The following is a 22,427-nucleotide window of genomic DNA, read 5'->3' as shown; positions in this document are numbered from 1 at the left end:
TGTGTCCTCAGCGTTCAAGATTAAAATGTGGTACATTTTACTCACCGCATGCTGGAATATGTCGCCGTTGCAAATGAAGAGGAGATTTGTCCAAGTTTCTCTTGATCTGTTTGCAGTGAAACACGGTAGAGTTATGCCATAAATAGTTGCGCCTGCAGAAATGAGCTGAGTAAGGTAGTTGAACATGGACATGATACACACGAAGCTGCTATAATTGCCAGTGAGACCCCTTTATCCTTAGCATGGACACCCCCTACCCGTGCATAATAACTCTCCCCTCCTAGACGTTGCACAAGGTGGACATGGTCTCAAAACATCAAATTAGTTATCCATGCAACATGCACTAGCAAGTAATGAAGATCTACAGGACAATTGGCATCATTGTGAAACAAGGAATCACCAAGCAAACAATTAGAGCTGATAAGAGGGATTTTCTAGTAGTGTTGTGCGCTGTGACTAGCCCTGGTCTGCTAACGCCATCTGTGGACTCCATGGCCCTCGAGGTCCTCCAACTACTCCTACCGACAACATGCAGTAGATCGTATTGCATCAACGCTACTACCACACCCTGCATCATCGCCACAAACCCTGGAGCATTGAATTTTCAAGAGATGTATAGTGCAAAGTGGGACAACAAATTGCGCAAGATCTGATTGGAAAAGCCAACAATGCATTGTCACCCAGTTGAGCCCCTTAGAGCTCCTACGTATCCACAACGATAATCACCTACACTTGCATGTTCACGGCTACTCTAGAACAAGAACGCAAGAAGTAGATTTCGAGAGTATTGCTCTTTGTCGAGTTACAGGCCCGGACTCAAGAACGCAAGAAGTAGATTTTGAGAGTATTGCTCTTTGTCATCCCAATCCCCTTACCGGTTTTTGAGCATCTTCACATTGTTTATGAAACCAAATCTAGCTCTGTGGCACCTTGATGAGACGTGTGTTTTATTTAATCTTAAATTCACCATCTGATGGCATTCTTGAAGGCCTCCCATGGTTCCTCTAAGGGTGCCAAGCTCTTTTTCCTTTACGGCTGGCGCCATCTTTGATGCAGAGAACGACGCATGGTGCCGAGAGGGAGGATGAGCTAGTAGTTATGGGTATGAGAGAGACAGCTCTCCTCTTGGGATTTGACGTGAGGAAGATAGGAAGGCGCAGACGACAACTGGACATGGAGGGAAGCATGGTCACCATATGTGGATGAGAGAGAGAGAGAGAGAGAGAGAGAGAGAGAGAGAGAGAGAGAACCTGAGGCTGTGAACTGTGAAGCTGCTGTCAACCTGCGAACTGTGAAGCTGTTGTGAATCCTGCGAACTGTCAACCTGCCTGTGGAGAAGATCGATGGAACTCCGAACTGCTCCTCTGTTTTTATTACTTTGTGCTTTTGACGGTGCAGCTTTTGGCAGGAGCTCGTTTTTTTTAGCGCTGTAAAGCGCTGCCACGTGGGTGAATGAGAGGGGAGGGATTGAGAAAACGCTACTACACTAACGAAGTAAAGATGATTTTTTTTTAAAAAATAGCCTCCCTAAAGGATCTACGTCGGCGCAAATCCTTTAGGAGGCTTTTTTTTATATTAAAAAATCTCAATCTTTTTTTCTCTAGTGAATACAAAGTGAAGTATGTCCCCATAATCTTTTTTTAGTTTGTTTTAAAGGGTATCTCGGGTGATGCCTTTGGGGATTGAACAAGTGAAAAGTTTAATGAAATGCAAAAGGAAAGGGAAAAGGGGACAAGGCGCGTTTGACAATGGTCTCACCTTTCCCTACTAAAATACCCCTCTAATTTGTGAAAATTCTTAAAATACCCTTAAAATTTTGGCTTTTGAGTGCTTAATTACCTCGCAAAATTGACGAAGCCTACATAACCAACTCAAGTTCCAAGTTTAACATCTTGTATTTGATAGACAATAGTCTTCTTATGAAAAGTTACTGATTATTCCGTCTTTGGAGAAATTTAATCTTAAAATGAGGGGTGTGTTTTGGGAAGTTTGGAAAATTTGAAGGGCATTTTTGGGAATTTATGACAAAAATATCAGGGATAATTTGCCAGAGCTGTCGCGTGGAGGGAGAGAGATTTTTCCGTGGAAGCGTGAAGCTTGATGTGATTTGTTTGCAGGCCGCACAGTGCAACATATTAGAGATAGAGACTGCGTCTGCAGCTCTTGCCAACCTGCAATAGTGAGACCCACGCAGGTAGGACAGGTAGAGTCAAGGCATGGGGAGGAGGCCAAATCTCTCTCGTTCTGTCTCTTGTATTTTCACTTTACGGGAGATAGCTCAATGCACGCTTCGTTCCTTGTAGGTCACGAGCTCGAGCTTTAGGTGACAGACAACAAACGACGTTCCCAACTAATGTGAGGAGGTGGGATCTTGTGAGATTCTACCTAGTAGATTGAGAGAGATTGGTAGGATGGAGTTTTAGTGAATATAGTCTTCTTTTCTCTCTCTCTCTCTCTCTCTCTCTCTCTCTTTGTAGTAAAAAAACTCTTTCAGAGAGAGAGAGAGAGAGAGAGAGAGAGAGAGAGAGAGAGTAGGGCTAGAAAAATATATTTTCCCTAATCGATGAAAATGAGGGCAAACTTGGATTTCTCCCAGTTTTTAGGCAAAAATTTGAATCTTTTGCCAGTAATTACACTGAAACTTGTGTAAACTTCCCGGTTTCCTTAAAGACAAGCTCAAAATCTAGCTGAGATTTTACAATTTTAGCCGATTAAAACACACTAGATCCCGAGTTTTTTCTAACATTGAGAGAGAGTCTCACTTCTTTTTAATTTTTATACACATCGAAGAGTTTCAGACAAAAAGGTCCATTCACTTTCCTATTTTAGAATGGCTTCTAAGTCCCTTGTCACACTAGGGTGCCTTTGAAATAAACTCTCACGTACACTTTTTGCAGTTCGTTGTTGCTTGGAGAACTTGGTCGAGGGTGTGAGGTCGTATAAATATTCACTCGGATTTTGGTTCGCTCGGAAAATATCGCTCGATGTATGGTAAGACTCAAACTTGGCTAGGGAGCTTAAGTTGAGTTGCTTAACCATTCTGTGTCAAGATTGTGACAAGAACTTGCATAAAAATAGCAAGAGTAAATAATCACAATTATTTACATCTGCTACACAATTGGACATTTTTGCACATTTGATTATACCACAAGGTCAAGCATATCAAGTAGACCACACAAATCAAATTTGGTGAAATTTGGATCACAAAAGTGAGACTTAAGATAGATTCTTGAAAATTGAGTCCACGGACCCGAAACATTTGATAACTTGAACAAATTTTGTTCAAACTAAGTGAAACTTGTCCAGAGACCTTAACAAGTTGCATACTTGGCAAATCAAGCCAAAAAGTGTAAAAAATTGAGAGAAGTAAATAATCGCAATTATTTACTACTGATACATAGAGACAGACCTTTTGACTTTTGAACTTCTACAGTGATAGACCAACGTAATATAAGGCCACCAGGCAATTTTGGGTTCAATTGGATCTAGATTAGTACATGTTCACTCAGTTTCCAGGTTGCAGATTAGTCCTTTGGCTTTTTGCAAAAGTAGAATCTGAAAGTCTCAATTGCTGGCTCACTTAGCTTGATTTGAAGAGATACACATAGACCAGTCATAATAGCTAGCAAAAATTATACAATCTTTGTGAAAAAATAGCTAACTTGATTAAAACTGATACAGGAATCAGGTTGCAGACAAGGAATTGAAAGCCTGACAGAAGTTGCAATCAAGTCAAGTGGAAGAAATTGATAACAAGTCTTCACAAGTGGAAGAAATTGATAACAAGTCAATCCGACGGTAAGTACTCTATCCAAGGCTTCACAAGTCTATATGAACCTTCGACTTGGTCGTATACTAGCAAATCAAGGCATATTTTCAGAGACTGCTAGTAGAGTATCCATCAAAGAGAGTGTGAATCAAGGAGATCACTTGGACACTATCTTTGAAGAAGTCTTAGACACTTTTTTAGAATCAACATGTGAAATGTCTTCCTATTCGACTCATTCAAAAACCGGAACGACAATGCGATATAAGCACATACTCTCTTTTTATAAGACTAATCGCCATGGAGCTCAGGTTTACTTGGATCCTAATGAAGAGTATGATATTCGCATTGATGACCATGACATAGAGTTCGAAGAGGAAATCATGGCAAACAAACAAGGAAAAATGTACATGGATAAAAATGAAACTCAGTATTTACAAGTTGAAAACCCTGATGTGATAGACAAATGGGGGTTAGAGGTAGATACCATAATTCCACATATAGCAGCAAAAGATGGGACACCGACTTTAGAATTCAAGGGATACGATCAAGTTGATTTGAAGCCTCTAAAACGGCTTAGCATGGATAATCCTAGGATCGAAGTCTATTGTTGGGAGGATAGAAACATCAAAGATCTTCTACGGACTTCTCATGCTAAATCCGGACAATTAACACCCATGAAGATCATCTATATCTTCAAAAATCAAAGACAAAGGTTCAACAGATCTACGAACCTATCTGTTTAGGGATTGTTATAACAATAATTTTGTTATGATGACTACTGAAGAGGTGGAACAAACCAAATACCAAGGGTACTCCATAAGGGATTGGATATTGGGCCAAGGACCAGAAACTATTCCAAGAGATGAGCTCCACGAGAGATCTTTTGAGAGCAATGCTAAATAACCAGAAACTACCTCATCAAGAAGAAAACCGGGTGACACTAAAGCCAGTACAAGACTACATGAGTCACTATTTTCAACAGGATGGTTTAAAGGACTCGGAACATGACCAACTGCTAGGAGACTGCGAGTTGAACCAAATACACGTGTCAGACTAGCTGATTTTCAAAAATGGATCAGAAAATACAATGGATTTGGAGATCCATATGACCACTTAGCAAGCTTTAAACAAGTGCTAAGAGCAGAATGCATATTTGATTTCCATACTCAGTTCGAGGAATTTGGAATGACATTAGAAGCAAAAGCACTGACATGGCTCCAAAACATTCCACCAAGGTCAATCATGGACTTAAATACATTAGCTCAACGATTTGTAGCTGCATGTTCCAAAACGGGGATGAAACATAATATGGTAGCTCAAATCTATAGCTTCAAACAGAAACACAATGAGTCTGTTAGGGATTGTGCAACTAGAATGAAGCAATATATTGCAAGATGCCCAAAACGAGAAATACCTACGGAAGAAACACTAGTATCATTGTTTCTAGAGGGACTGCTAAACAAAGAACTTCATGCTATACTGTATAGCAAGAAGCATATGACCCTAGAAGAGTGTGTGTCAGATGCTATTGAATTAGGAAAGACAATTGTGATATTTTCAATGAAGAAGATGTCCCTAAGGATAACCAAAGTGAGAGAACAACATCCACCAAACCAGCACAAGTGGAAACGGCTGCTGTAGCACCGCTTTCAGCCATAGAAGACATGCTCAAAAGGATAAAGTGAAAGAAACTGAAAGTGAAATCAAGGAACCCACCGTGAAATCTGGAGAATCAATTTTGACCGACAAATTTTTTGAGCCAATTAATGTAGCCTTGGAAGCTTACCAAGTGGGACTTAAAGCAGGCCAAAACATGAAAAACAAATGGAAAAACTAATCTTCTCCAGATATGGAAGCAGCTAAGCTTGAAGCTTACCAAAATTTAGTAAGAATTACTCAGGAGATACTGGAAAAACAAAAACCCAAACTAGAGAGTATGGAAAAACCTGAGGAGCTTGTGGTAGGAACTAGTAAAGAGAAATCCAAAGTGGTGGTAGAACCCCACTTGGAAACAAAAGAGTCAGAACTTATAGTGCCTGACAATGAAGATACCTTAGATGGAATTCCATTCGTAGAAGAAGACTGGACGGGGCACTTATGGAAAAAAGTTAGAGAGATTAGTGATGGGAGCCTAACTCTGAAGTCAGCTCCTATAGGAGAAGTTTGGTTAGACAATCTACCTCCTGATATGGACATGAATGTACAATCCTTGTATGGGGATTGCGGCTTTGAAGCTTCAAGAATGTCTAAACCATTGACTTTGAAAACATTACCCTCTTACTTGGGAGATAATGAAGATGAATCCATAGTGTGTAAAACCACTCAGATAAAAAGAGCGAAACAGACCCTAGAAGTAGACAACATCCATTCAATCATGTCTACACCCATTCAATGCACTCTTACTTTAGGGGAATTGTTAAAATCAAACCATATTTATGGAATGATCTACAAAAAAACTCTAGAGAAGGTGGGGATAACAGGGCTAATCGCAAAAAAATTGGGAAAATTGAAACATGAATTGGATAACAAAGAGATTAGATCTGTTCTAATGAACAAATTCGGAGAATACTACGAAGTGAAAGAAGGAAACACAACCCTTCCAATGAGATTTAATGATATGAAAACCACGGTAGTAATGGATAGCAGGGCAGGCATAGCCATAGCCACGAAAGTAGTATGGGAATCATGGTGACAACCAACCATCAGAAAAACTCGAATGAAATTGCAATTGGCTGATGGACACATTGAAAGACCCTTAGGATTGCTTGAAAAACTGATAGTTAATTCCTGTGGAATTGATTATCAACACACTTTTGCAATAGTGGACTTTGGAAAGAAACTCAATTATAAAATCATCTTGGGACAACCTTTCATGCAATAAGTACAACTTATCCAGGATCGGGGAAACAATTATCTGTATTTGAAGCAAGTGGGATCGATAACAAGGGTTAATCTAAAAGATTACACTTATCGAGATCTCATGAAAACGCCTATACAAGAATTTGACTCAGTCTCTTCGGCTGAAACTAAGCTTCCATCTTGGTTGAACAAAGACACACCTATTTGAATATACAGAGCTTCAGAAAATGGGAGCTTAAAACGAGAAGAATGTATCTTAGAAATGGATTGCATAGACGAAGCCTATGTACCTGAACCCTTTCCAGAGCATTTGTTTGAGCCATTTGAGTGGACTCAAATTTTAGCAACAATGGATGTATGTGTAAATACGTCTATGCCTACTCAATTTTGCAATGAGGACGGCTATGACATAGTTCCCATACAAATGATCTCAACCCTTCACATTGAAGACAAAATTCAAGAATCCAAGGACTTGATGAAAGCTCAATAAGTCTTTTGAGACCTCTACTATGATGCAACAGATGAGTTAGAAGAACATTCAGCTACCTCAGATGATTCGGGGTCAGAGAAAGAACATGTGAGAGCTACCTCAGATGATTCGGGTTCAGAGAAAGAACATGTGAGAGGTAAACTAATCATAAAAAGAGGGAAGGAATAGTTTTTTGAATTTCCAAACTAGAAACCGAGAAGACATAAATGGTATAGAAGAAGAAGAGACACGAGAAACTTGAAAGCTAGACCTATGCCATCAGTCTCCAGTAGAACACAATTTTTGATGCAGATAGATGCACATAATTTTGTCAAAGACAAAATCACTGGTAGATATCCTTTAAACAAAAATCAAGAAATATCAAAAACATCGAGAAAAATGAGAAAGGAAACTCAAGCAAAACCTAAATACTAGGACAAAGATTCAACCATGACACGAGTTGAACGGAGAAAGAACTGAAATGGAGACCATTGAGAAGGAAGGTAAAGATGTAATGATTGTTCCATCCCATTACAATAATTATACTCTTCAAGGCCAAAAAATCATAGTCGAACAACATGTCAGGGAACCACGAAAACAGGATGAGTCCTATGAAGGACCTGAAAACGCAAAAAAGATAGATCTGGCCGAACCAAGAGAAGAGCCAAGACCTGCTGCCTACATTGCAAACGATCTGGCAAAATAAGAAGAAGAGCTTTTGTTAAGCTTACTAAAAGAATACCGAGATATCTTTGCTTGGCCTTATAAGGATCTCAAGGTATTGAGCCAGAAATCTATCAACATACCATATCAATGAGAGATGATGTGAAACCAAGCAGACAAAGGCCATACACTTATAATGAGATGTTTGCCAGGAAGATCAAAGAAGAGATTGAAAAGCTAAAGGAGGCCGAATTCATTTATGAAATTGAACACACAGACTGGGTGTCTCCAATTGTGGTAGTACCCAAGAAAAATGGAAAATTAAGAGTGTGTGTCAATGTCAAGAAAGTGAATGCACCTACCATTAGAGACAACTTTCCTCTTCGAATCACTATGCATGTTTTGGAACGAGTTGCAGGAAAAGAAGCTTACATCTTTTTAGATGGCTTTTAGGGACACAATCAACTTTTGGTTGACCCCAAAGATCATCATAAAATTGTGTTTGCAACTGAATGGGGTATTTTTGCCTATTGGGTAATGCCTTTTGGGTTAACTAATGCTCCTGCCACCTTCCAAAGATTAATGAGCCATGATTTTAAAGAATATCTTTGAAATTACTTGGAAGTATATATGGATGATCTATGTGTACATTCATCAACCCGGGCTAATCATTCTGAACACCTCAAAAAGGTATTCAAAAAATGTAGACTTTATAGGATTTTCTTTATCATCCATTTGTATAGCTTCTTTGTAGCAGGTTGGCTCTCCACTGTCAGTGACCGAAATGTGGTGTATACCCGGCTCAAACCGCTCGGGCGCACGTGATACTCTCTCAGAGCGTCTTAGTGCCTGACTACTGGACTGTGCTCTCTCTGGAGCAATAGTAGTATCTTGCACTTTAGGAGTACGTGCAACACTACTGAACTGAGTTGGTTCGGAGGCTACATCCTCAAAACGAGCACATCTATAATCAACATCTTTGATGGGCTTCTTGTGAATTTTTGATTCATTGAAAATCACATGTGAGCTACGAATGACTTTGTTTAATTCTGGGTGCCAGAGACGATATCCCATCTCTCCATTTGCACATTAGCCAATAAAAATGCATTTGTGTGATTTGGGATCTAACTTTTGACGAAGTTCTTTGGGCACATGTGCATATGCCTCACATCCAAATACACGTAAATGCTCATAACTTGGCCTTTTTCCAGTCCATAATTCCTCTGGAATTTTGAATTTAAAAGGAGAACTAGGTGATCTGTTGATGATGTGCACTGCTATCAGAACAGCTTCCCCCCAAAACTCTGGAGTAAGCTTCGCCATAGACATCATAGAGACAACTCGCTCTTGAATCGTACGATTCATTCTTTCAGCTATCCCATTTTGTGTAGGTGTGTATGGAGCAGTAAACTGTTACCGAATGCCTCTTCTATTGCAAAAATCCTTGAACTCCGTGGAGACATATTCTCCACCATTGTCCGTGCTAAAAGCTTTGAGCTTTTTTCTTGATTGGTTCTCAACCAAGGCGAGGAATTTTTGGAATGTCAAAAAGACTTATTCCTTACGCTTAAGGAGATACACCCACACCTTTCTGGTAGAATCATCTATGAACGTGAGTTTTATGTGGCATTGGACCACACAAATCACTGTGCACCAAGTCTAGAGGTTCTCCTAGTTTCTTATTCAATGGCAAAGATGTCAATCTAGTTTGTTTGCCATATAGACAATGCTCACACAATGAAAAGTCTGTGTAATCTAACACAGGTAAGTAGCCAAAATGCTAAAGTGTTTTCATTCCCTTTTGGCTAATATTCCCTAGCCAGCTATGCCACAACTCAGTAGACGGCAGCTCGGCAACATAGATAGAGTGTTCGTCGACACTCGAAACAAACAAAGAGTACAGGGATCCATTTTTATTACCTTTCATCATGATAAGGTTGTTCTTGCGGATCATCCAAGAACAATTACCAAAAACTGTAGTGTAGCCAAGATCATCCAATTTCCCTATAGAAATCAAGCTTTTCGTAAGCTTGGGCAGATGTCTGACATTCTGCAACACAAAAGTAGTGCCATTATGCATTTGAAGTTTCACATCACCAATGCCAATAATTTCAAGCTCATAGGAATCACCAAGCTTGACTATTCCATGCATGGATGCATAAGAGGAAAACCACTCTCTATGCGGTGTGACATGAAAACTTGCACCAGAATCAAGAATCCAATTCTGTGCATAACCCTCATCCTGTGCAACCAAAGCATCTGGAGTGAGATCTGAAGTGAAAATGAGAACATCTGAGGGATCTGTTGTCACCTCGACATGAGTCTCCGTGGCCATAATGAGCATCACTGGAGGAGGAGCATCCTCTACTGCAGTGGTAGGTATGGGAGACTCAACAACATTGAGCTCTTCAATCTTTACCGTACTTTTGCCTTTGCCAAAATTATCCATTTGTATGTTTTTTTGATCTCTTAGGAAAGTGGGACAATCCTTTTTGTAATGACCCTTCTTGTGGCAATAATAACATTCGACATTTCTGGCATTGCCATCTCTACTTTGGTTCCTGTGTCTGCTAGGACTACGAAGATTTCGCTCTCTACTTTTGCTTTTGTATTTGTTCCTGTCACGGCCTCTTGCCTTTGTTGAACTGCCAGCCATGTATGCATCTCCATGACTAGCACCGTCGAGAGATTTACGACGAATCTCTTCAGTGAGCAACGCATCTGTGACAACATTGAACTCTAACTTGCCATTCGGAGCTGAATTGCTAATGGTTGTGTAAAAGATATCCCATGAACTGGGTAGAGAGCATAACAAGAAGATAGACTTCAGTTCATCGTCAAACTCCTTAAAGCCTTGAGATGTCAGCTAACTGAACAAGGAGTTGAACTCATTTAAGTGACCGGAAACTGTGCTACCTTCTTTCATGTTGAGCTTCATAAGCTTTTTCATGAGAAAAACTTTGTTGGATGCACTTTTTCTCTCCCATGCTGAACATAAGCTATCCCAAAGTTCCTTGGTTGTTTTCTTCCCTATGATAGTGAAGGAGACTGACTCGGCTAGATGTAGACGTATCGTAGCCATGGCTTTTGCATCCAAAAGCTCCCATTGAGCTTGTGTATAATCATCATCCTCTGCGTGCTCTTTCAACATTCGAGCACACCCCAGCTCAAAGAAAACCTCACGCTATCGACCCTCCAAAGGATAATGCAGACACAAATGGACTAGCCACAGTCTCAGAAAGGGTTCTTCCGGTCTGAGTCTCAGAAACGGCCGGGAAAAACTGCCAAAATAGCCAAAAATGGCTCCACAAGTAGTACAGTGGGTAGTGTCTGCAACTCAACGTACATGAGTAAAACCATGCTCAAACAGGCTCCAAGAATTGTTGCATGTAGTGAAAGTGATCCCTGCGGGGATATCTGCTCTCAAAAGAGCTCAATAGCACTATGTGTGCTCACAACAAAATGCATATGTCAACGCATCTGTCCGTAGAGAATCTGTTGTCGAAATGACTGCCAAATCGCCTGTGAAAGCACTCTGTCTAGTAACCTGGAGAATCTGTGAGTGAATGGGTTGAAAAACCCCCTGTAACCTGTAACCTACGTGTCGGTGTCGCTATGTGCCGATTTCTGCCACCGGGCAAAAATATGCTAGTCGAATAGCCGCCAAAGGTGTCGTATCCGTAAACTATGTCATATAGTGCGATCGGTGCGCTCGATGCCGATGTCAGGTGTCACTCCTCTATGATAGAGGTACCTCACCCGCGCATGTCGCAAGCACGGTCGTCGATCGCGAGAACGCGCTCGTCTAGGGAAACGCCCGGTGTCTGGGTCGGATGTTGGAGATCCGCCGCAATGAGCAGTGTCGAGCCGGTGCGCATGAGCGGTGTCGATGTCGATGTCGTCTTCCACCGCCGGGCAGAAGTGGCTAGCCGAGTAGCCATAAAATGTCAATGCTTGAAGCTGGTATCGAACGGTCAAGGCCGAGTCAGATCGGTATCGATCGTAGATCTCGCTTGATCTGTCAAGATCGCTCTCAAGCTTCTCGGACTCGGTGTGTGGAGGTTGAAGTCGGATGACGATGTCAAAGAAGTCGATGACGAAGTCGGAGAATTGTGGATGTCAACGATGAGACTCTGGTATCTCCCAACCTCTCTCTCTCTCTCTGTCGATGTTTAAGAGAGTTGTGTGTGAGGCTGTCGACGGGTGTGGTGGGAATGGGGGGTTACACACATAGTGTAATGAGGTAATTTTTTGTTTTAATTTTTTTTATATTGTCGATTACTTCCGTCAATTTCAGAGTCGACGACTCTATGTGTGTGTTTGTGGCTCGCGCTCGTCCTCTACTGCTGCAGCTCGTTCAACGCCAAGCACACACAGAGTGTGTGTGTGATGCCAGGCTCAGATTGCCCGCTTGCTGCAGTCGACTGCTCACGACCGACCACTCTTGGCCCACTGTACACACTGTGTGTGTGTGTGTGTGTGTGTGTGTGATGTGAGATGACGAAGCGCTGTTGCTCGGGTTGCACTTGCAATTCCCCCCTGCTCAAGTTGTCAAATAGCACTCGAGCCTTGTATATTTGCTTGCTTGCCTTGCAACTCGATCTCGGGCACTCGATTCCCCAAATTGGCAAATTCACCTGCTGCTCGATTCTGTCAATGCTACTATTGCTTCGATTTTGCACCTGTTGCGGCTCCGAAATGCTCTCGAATGGTACTGGTTTTACAAGCCTTGAAGGATTCACTGTGGCCCCTTGGTGCCGACTCCCCACAAACTCTGTCTTGCTCGGCTTACTGGTTGCCCCAATGTCGAGCTGCAAGTGTGTGTGTGTGTGTGTGTGTGTGTGTGTTATGACACAACTCGATTCCCTGCTGAATGCCCTTCAAGCCTTCGATTTCAGCTGGTTGCAGCCCTCCTTTTGCTGCTTGGTTCTCTGGTTGCTGCCTATTCAAAAAGCCGCCCAAATTCACAGCGCTGCCCAGCCCGATTGCAAAGCTTGTGAATTCACTGCAGGGCTGCCCGAAAAAAATTCCTAAGGCTCGATTTGCCTACTGCCTCAGCTTTGCTTGGCTTACTATGTGCAATTTCCCTTATCTGCTCAATGCGAGCTATTGTGCTCGATTGCCTCACAGTGTGTGTGTGTGTACCACACACCATTCCCAAGCTTTCTTGAATAGATCTCTTTGAATGCTTTGCCAGAGCTGCCTTTTTGACTGTAGATCCACTGCTACACCCGATGCTTCAATTCCCTACAGAATCTCCCACATGCGTGAGAGGGACTGCATGCACAGAGAAGCCAAGATCTCACCGACCTCTCTCGATCTCCTCCGATCCCTGTCGGATCCGCCCCGAATCAACCCGATCAAGTGCTGCTCTCTTTTTCTCCGTATATTGATTAGGTGAAATCAAGTGGAGGGTGGTTTCCCACGGCCACCTAGCCTACACCCCAACATAAGACACATTCATCTGTATTGAGCCTTCGGCTCTCATATGCTATGGCATGCCCTTCTTGAAGCAAAATTGCTCCAAGGCAATCACCACAAGCATCACATTGGACCTCAAATGACTTTGAGAGATCTGAAAGCATGAGGACTTGTTGGGAGGTAAGCTTCTCTTTGAGCTTGTCAAAAGCATTTTGCTCCTTAGCAGTCCACACATACTTAATGTTCTTCTTAGTTAAGTCATGTAGTGGTCCTGCTATTTGAGAAAATTTTGCTATGAAGCTTCTATAGTATGCACACATACCAATAAAGCTTCTTAGCTCTTTTAGATTCCTTGGATTAGGCCATGCTTTTATTACCTCTAACTTCGATGGATCCATACGGATACCATCTTGAGAGATAACATGAACTATGTATTGAATCTCTTGAAGGAAAAATTGGCTTTTCTTTTGGTTGAGAAAAAGCTTGTTCTCCCTTAGTGCTTGAAAAATCACTTGGAGATGTTGCTTATGTTCCTCCAAAGACTTGGAGTAGATGATGATGTCATCAAAGAACACTCCAGTGAATTTGTGGCCGGGTCTAAAGATTTTCTCCATTAGATAATTGAACGTAGCTGGTGCATTAGTCAAGCCAAAAGGCATGACTAGATATTCATAAAGACCAAACATTGTACAAAACATGGTCTTTAGGATATCTTCATCCACTATCCTTATTTGATGATAGCCACTTTTAAGGTCAATCCTACTGAAGTAGCCACTTTAGGATATCTTCATCAACTATCCTTATGTGATGATAGCCACTTTTAAGGTCAATCCTACTGAATAGATAGATCCTTGTAGCTTGTCAAATAGATCTTGTACCAGAGGCACGATAATTTTTTTTTTGATAGTGATATGGTTTAATGCTCGATAGTCCACACACATACGATATGTACCACCTTTATTTTTCCCTAAAAGGATTGGAGAACAAAAGGAGATAAGCTAGGCATCACCATCCCTTTGCCAATCAATTCTTGTACTTGCTTCATGATCTCCTCTTCTTGAGCTTAAGAGACTCGATAAAGAGGCTTGTTAGGCGGTGAGCTTCTTAATAGGAGCTCAATTTGATGGTCATCATCCCCTTGTTTTGGAGGTAAGTCCATAGGGATATCATCGATGAACACATCTTGGAATACTTTTAGAAAATTAGACAAGTCTAACTCTTCTTGATTCTTACCATTTACATTTGATGAAACATTAGGATCTTTTAGGGATTCTTTGACAAAAATAATGTCCTAAAAAACCAAGCTCTTCATGATTTATCAAAAGCAGGAGGATTTACAAATTGTATAGTACGACCACACTCACTAGCATCTATAAACATGTTCTTTCCCTTGTACGTGAAGTAGATTCTCCTTTCAGGGAACTTCATGTTGGCAGCCATGCGATCAAACCATGGCGCCCCTAGGATAGCATCCTCATGTTGGAGAGGAGGGATGAAAAAGTGTTGTTTGTTGACATAGCATTGGACATGAATCCTCAACTTCCCAATCAAGGGAGTAATGGAGGGTTTTTGTCGCTTGAAAGCTGTGTCAACCATTACAATATCTCCCATCTTGAAAGCTTGAATGCCCAACTTGGTGGCCAACTCCATTGATATGAATTTGTGAGTAGAGCTAGGGTCAAATAGAATGAAGGCATCATGCTCCCTTACCTTTCCCCAAGCATAAGATAGAGATGATCCTTTGCAATGAACATCCTCTTTTGGAGTTTCGATGATGGAAGCCCTAGGGGTCTCATTGCGAGCATTTTTCTTGGGGTAAGAATGATAACCATGTCCTTGCTTACCACACTTAAAACACTTATAGTCATTGCATAAAGATTCAAGCTCTTCAGGACAGAGTTTGTTTTTGCCTTCGTAAACTCCATTCTCCTTGGACCGGTTGTTGTTTTTGGAAGTACCTTGGGAAGATTTTTGGGCATTGGTTTTCTCCTTTGCATCATTTTTGTCTTTGTTTTCCATGGGCTTGACATTCCATCTAGCCCCTTGTTGGAAATTGATGCGTGAAGCAACTATGGTGTGATGGATTACTTTGGTGATAGAACGAGGCCGTTTAGAATTGACGTATTCAACTATCTCTTTATGTAATCCCACATAGAATTATTTCTTTTGCTCGACAAAGTCTATCTTTGGAAGACAGTAGCCTTGAGATGTAAATCCCAAAACTTGTCTACATATTTGTGGATAGAATCATGAGAGAGAAGCTTCAAACTGCGCCATTTGGTGAGCACTTTGTCCTTTGCATCTCTTGCAAAGGAATTGCTTCATGATGGAAACTCATAGAGTTTTCCATGTCTTTGGGGGTTCTCCATTTCCACAAAGGCTAGCCCACTATTGACGAGCCGATTTTTGGAAGTGCATAGCTACATGGAGTAGCTTGAGGACTCTATGAAGCCCTCATCTTCAAAGGCCGCATCAAATTGTTGGTTGAAGGCCAATAATTTGTTGGTGGAACCAAAGGTGCCATCATAGTTGAGAAAGAGATACTTGTTCCTCCCTCTTTGAACTTCTTGAACTTTTGTGACCTTCTCCATGCAGGGTATGATTTGTGATGTTGTCCCCTCTTGTATTCTCTAGGAGAATAGCCATAGCTTTCATAAGAAGAGGAGGAAGGTGAAGAAGAGGGTGACCTCTTTCTTGCCATTTTCTTCCTTTGTTCCCTCTCTTCCCTTTTGGAATGACAAGGAGAAGTACTGTGTGTTGATATTTTTCTCTTGGGAGGAGTTGGCAATCATCTAGACTGCCGTCTTTGTGGAGCCACATCTTAGGAGGAGCTTAAAGTTTCACTGTTTTCTTGGTCTTTGGATTCCTCCTCTTGTATGGGAGAGAGTCATATTTTAGTGGGGGTCTTTTCAAGTGGCCTCCTAAGCTCTCTCTCTTCTTGGAGAGAAAGGGAAATCCCATAAGCACGAAGTTGTTGAGTAACTTTGGCTTGCAAAGCAAGGTTGCCCATAGCTTGCTGCAACCTAGTAATGAGATAATTGACAAACATGGGGGCATCATCAATAGCACCTTCACGTGAAAAATCAAAGCTATCAATGTTCATTCTACTCTCTTGGTTATTTTCAACCATGTTAACAAAATTTGTGTACTTACCTAGTGTATGATTTGCAATTCAAAACCTTACTTGCTACTCCTCTTAGCCTTTGAAAATTGGCACTTAAGTAACTATACCCACGGCTCAAATTGGTTAATTATAAAGAGTATTGGAGTGGGTCTAACATTGCAAAGTTTCCAAGGGCTAGCTCCTTTTGGACTTCTAATGGCTCAATAATGGTAAAGCCATAGGCAAGTCTAAAAAGAACCCATTATTAAGTTTAAAGCTCCTAAGGTGTGCACCATATCCCACATAGTGGGCTCAAGAAAACCGATACTAGAACCCAATCCCACTTACCCTAATATAATTAAAAAGATCAACCATGTTTTCATAGGCTCTTTAAGGACCTCTCTTCTTAAGAAAGAAAAGAGAAACCAAATGCTTTGATACCAACGTAATGGAAATGGCCTAGTCACTTTGAGAGTAGCGGAAATTAGAGAAGTACTTTTATGAAATTACTTTGTGAGCATAGCGGGTGAACTTAATTGATGGTAGCAACATAAACATAGAATTTAGTTAACTTGGCATGAACAACACTTTTTCAAGAGAGAGAGAGTTTAGAGAACATGACCACAATTGAGGACCAGATTTATGTGGAGCCGGTTCCCCCCTCTAATAGGCATTTGTATTATAGTTTCTCCCATCAAGAGAGACTTTCTACAATACAATCTTTGTGTTCCTTGTGACCTAGGTAATGCAATGAATATGGAAAGCTTCATGCATCATGAACATAACATAAAATTTGTAGAAAGCATTAACTATCCCAATTAGCCTCAGTTCCAAGACCTCAAACACCTTCGAAGGTGGAGAGAGCTAGCAGGGAATGAGGGTAGGGAAGAGAAGGAAGAAACATTTCATAGGAGAAAGAATTAGTTCCTCACTTATCATCACTCTTCTTGCTATCATACATAATAGTATAGTAATGAAGACGGAGAAGATGGCAAGCTTAAGAATTGAAGCATGGATCTTGGTTGGATTTGCATTCCATAGCCGAGAGTGTTGGTGTAGGCTCTCAACCTCTCTACTTGCTTGAAGAAGGAGAGGGAGCTCTTACACTTTGCACAATCCACAATGAGAGTGTGTGTGAGTGTGTGTGGGAGAGTATACCCCTCAAGAAACCCCCTAGCTTGCTTTGGTCAAACCCCCCTTGTAGCTCATGCTTGAGGCTCATTGGACCCCTCCTAGCCTAGCCAATCACATGCAAGGGCATATCAAGCAACAAGGGTAGCCTGGGCACAAGTTTCCCCCTTCCTCCTTTGAGGGAGAGGACTTGATAAATGCTAAAACAATTAATTAAATCCACTAAATTATTAATGGACCCCTTGGAAGGCCAACCAAGAGGCTTTAGGCACACCATGAGGGTAACCTGGTGAGGGGCTTAACATGTGTCCTAGTTGCCTCTTGGGAAAGGGTGCCCTTTGGGAGAGAGAGTGGTCAAGCAACCATCACCCCTTTTTGCATGGCTCTCACCCTCCTTGTAGGGGTTTGGTTTGACTTTTGTGACACCTCAAGCCCCTCAACCTTGGGCCGAGTTCTCACCACAAGCTTAGCCCTTAAGCCCCTCAAGCTTGGGATGGGTCTCCACCTCAAGTACAACCCTAGAATCTTAAGGATGAGAAGCACCTCAACCATCTCAATCATCAAGCACTTCAAGAATCCCAAGCATCTCAGTCATCAGGCATGACAAGCACCTCAAGCTTGGGCCGGGTTCCCACCTCAAGTACATCCCTAGCTTACCTAAGGTCAAAGGACTTTTAACACTAACTATTAGAGGTATTCAATGAAGCTAACCCTGAGGTCTTTAAGCTCCATTGATTAGCCTTGATATTTGATAGACCATCTCTCATTTGGGCCCCTTTACCATTGGCCCCGTGTTGAGATAGATCTATAAGCACATGTCTATATCCTAACCCTTGTTCTCGTTTATTCTCCCACATTAAATGATCAATTTAATATGAGAAAAGTATTAGGGTTGGCTAGATATTAGATTTTATGACAATAATCAGAATAGAGAATCAATGACCAAGCGGCATTTCTAAAGCAAATCAGGGAAAACCCAGTAGTAGCTTCAATCAAGGGGACTGATGAAGTTTACAAGACTTTAGAAAAGAGGAACAAAGGCTTGGAAATTGAGTTGAAGCTTGAACAAGCACAAAGAAGGGACCTCGCCCTAATATGCGTGTACAAAGAGAAGAGAAATTTCTTAAAGAGATAGAGGAATTAAAGAGACCCAATTAGTTGCTAAGAGAAGGGAATTTGGAAACTCAAGAGGAGGCAGGTACATTTGAACAACCAAATATATAGATACCATCAGTCTCCTTTGCAAAAATGGAAACACAACCAACTAAAGGGCAGACATGAAATTTTGAATTCCAAGTACCAATCATTGACAAAGAACAAGTGTCAATGGTCTAGCTCTCCAAAGTTGAAGAAGATGCACTTAAAGAGAAAATTGTTCACGAAGTGGATGAGGAATGGAAAGCGGCTATGGATGGGGAGTTGAGGGTTCTTCACTCTCTCAATGTAACTCAACTCACTCCCAATCAAATCAATTCTTAGTGGCATCAACAGTCGTTGCCTTATCCTTTGATAAAGGTGGAGCTATTACAAGTAAACGAAAGACTCTACAAGGATATGCAAGAAGAGCGGTCGGATGCTCTCCACCCCAAATGGAGGAAAAATTGGCTCAACAAAAACTCAAGGTATCTCATCTTGTTTGCAAGGGCACCGGTGACATCAATCCAAAAAGACCCAACATTCTATTCTGTAGCAAGGGTAAGGACATGGCAAGCACACAAAGCACTAAAGAAGAAAAGGCTGACTTGGCTCAACTACCCAAAACTGCCAGCTCGAGAGCAAGGACCGGTAACTGAAGAACACATGGTAAAAACCCTAACGGGCTCCATGAACATCTTCAAGAGCCTCCCTGACCTCTTGTATGCAATGCTATTTAAAATCTGTAGAATGCTGCTCACATACATCCAAGTATTTCATGAGCCTGAACAAGCAGGAGCCCCATGGATGTTCTTTTTAGAAGGTAACCAAGGCTTATGCTATGATTTGAGTGGGCAACCCCTTCAGAAGAATTCCTTTATGGCTTCTATGCTAGATGTATGTTCTTTTCATCAAGAAATATGTTGGTATTCAGAGAGAATTTTTACACAGGATTCTTCACATGGTGTACAAAGATTTTTGGACCAATGATCAGCAATCTAACAACAAGGCTTGTTGGATATTCAACCATAGAACTCAAAAATAAAGTTACTATTCAGTTTTTGCAAGTTCCTGAGAAAGAATGGTGGATCCGATATCAAAAAGTGCTTCAAGCACATAAAGAGCGTCTCGCCAGCCGTCAACTCGAAGACTAATTCAGTCCATGAAATTGTGTCAAGGGACGACACAGTCGAGAAGGGGGGGAATGTTAGCAACAAGCTAACCCATGTAACATTTTTGGGATCTTTATTGTAAAAACACTTATTCTTTTAATAAATCAAGAATATTGTAACTCTTATTTGCCAAGTGGATATTGTAATCTATGAGCCGGACCTATAAGCTTCTAGATTGTATCAATTTATCCTTAGTTCAAGCTCCCACAAGATTAGTTTTTGACCAAAGAAACCTTGGCTAAGGTATAAAAACCATTTTTGTAAAGTTAATTCTAAGTTTTTGGATAAGAAATACACAATGTGAGCTAACGACGCTCACTTCTCTCCTTCTCATGATTCCATCTCTCTTGTCGGTTGTCACATTGTAGTACCATCTATTACATTGCAACCACAATAAGAGCTCTATGCATTGACATAAACATATCATGGTAAATTGTAGCTTTTGGCATCGCCAACCCTCGACCTAATTTCATCATAAGTAGGAATTTAAGTTAGGAAATCACAAAGTAAACATAAGCGAGGTATTGGGGCATCATTGCTAAGCATTTAGATGCATTCGGGATAAAAAATGACTAGGTGAAAATCTCACTGCTGTAAATAATCACGTTTTTTTCACTTCATCAAAAGTGAGATTTGAGACCATAAGCATGTGTGCTTAGGTCTTATATACTTTTCCTAGAAGATTCGTAACATTCGGATGTCAATTGATGTTGTAACAGTCATGTTTTGTTTACCGATTAGTGACTAGCTTTTGATGACTTAGGTCATTTGAGTGTAGCTTGAGTTAGATGCGAGTTGTATGTTGTTTTCCAAGAGATTGACACCCTCTTGTAGCCTATATGCACTAGTCAAGTCAGCTTTGTCCCATGGATTGACAATTATGTTCGTGGTTCTCCCTATGTCTGCAATAGGATAAAAGTGAGGTTAGAAAACCCATCCACATATACTATTATAATCATCTCCTTCATTGGAATTCTCACGCTCATCTTGTGCTGGGTCCACAATCTTGGTCACTTCATCAGCTACTACTATTGTGTATATAATAGCTTTATTTATGCAATCATCTGCAGCAAACATGTTGTTGTGCTCGGCTATAATGTTGATAGTTTCAGTAATATCTTGTAAAGACTCATCTGCTTGATGAACTCCCTTAGAATAATTCATGTCAAGGTCAGCAGCTTGTGAACCACTTGTTGTATAGTCTATGTCTTCATTGGAACCATTATTGGAGGTAGCATCCATGCAAGCAATCTTTGAAAAAAATTCATATAATTTTGTTTTAGCATTAAAATCATCGTTTACCTTTTCTACCTTGCTCCAAATATGGTCCTTTGAGATCAAATTTTCTACTTCCAGCTCATCATTTTCTTTGGTTTTTCTTCTTTAAGATATATGTTCCCAAAATTGATCGTAATTAAGAAACTGCATCTGATTCTCTTCACCTTTAGTGAAGACAACTTGGCTTCGTTCAGTAATCTCTTTTATTTCCAGATCTAGGATCCTTGAGTTTTCGCAGATAAATTCCTCTATAAAATAGTCCCACCGTGTGGGATATGCTTCTGTCAATTCTTGAACTTGCTTTTTGAAATCTGAGTTTACAACCTCTTCAAAAGCTGCAACCATCCAATTCTTTGGAACATTTTGACTCTTCATCTCGGCTTCATAACATGTAATAAAACCTTCTGGGTCATACAACATCAAGTGCTAGCTCTATAGCATCATCAATCTGCTTTTTTATCTGCATGGTTTTTGCTTTCTACAGACATCTTTGAACTAATTCCAACATTTTTGGAAACTCTGCAATTGCTAGATTTTTATCAAATCCATTGGAATTGAGATCTTCAATAAAGTGCTTCAATTGTTATGGAATCTCCATCTTTACCTCCCACCTCGGTTCGTTTCACGTCGGGTTCACAAAATATGTCGGAGAATATGTGTTCAAAACATGAGCCGGGAAGGCGTCGGGCCTCTGGCTGTGAGAGGTGTGAGAGAGAATAAGAACAACAGGTGCAAAAGGCTATAGCAATCACCATAATCATCAATTAATTGAATAATTCTTTGAGTACATTAGGAGAAATATGAACCTTGCATGGGCCTTGTAAGGAATCCTAATTTTTAGGGATTAAGGCTAATGTTGTGTGGGGTTTAGGGGGCAAGGGCATTGAAGAAGGTAGTTTTGAGTAGGCTTTTCTAGCCTTTTTTTAAGACAAATGTAGGATGTGGACCTAAAGGGTTGCTTTCTCTCTCTAGCTTTTTTTAAAGTGAAGGAAGCATAGGGGTGTGTCCACATCAGCAATTCCGTGGGTCAAAAAGAGTCAAAATTTGACTTTTTAAAAAAATTTTCATTTTTATTTATTTTTAACTTAAAACTCCCTCCCAACATATATACATATCCAAAAATCATTTTTTGATCCATTTTTTAACCCACAAGCTTAGAAAGTCCATTTTTTCAAAAATCTTTTCCCCCAAAAAGTAATAAACATTTTGTTCTCTCCTCCTCCTCCCTCCTCTCTCCCTCTCCCTCTCCTCTCCCTCTCTGCCCCTACCTTCCTCCTCCTCCCCAATCTCTCCCTCCTTCTCTCCTCCCATCCTGCTCGGCCTCTCTACCCTTCCCCCTCTATCTTTTCATCATTTGCTTCCTCACGCAACAGCTTCCATGGTGCTCACGGACATCGCAAATGGTTTGCTTCCACCACCACATACTCC

The sequence above is a fragment of the Adiantum capillus-veneris genome, chromosome 18 (assembly GCF_014529385.1).
Source record: "Adiantum capillus-veneris isolate H3 chromosome 18, ASM1452938v2, whole genome shotgun sequence".
Classification (NCBI taxonomy): domain Eukaryota; kingdom Viridiplantae; phylum Streptophyta; class Polypodiopsida; order Polypodiales; family Pteridaceae; genus Adiantum; species Adiantum capillus-veneris.
The sequence above is the reverse complement of the archived record's forward strand: the minus strand, read 5'-3'. Positions refer to the sequence as shown.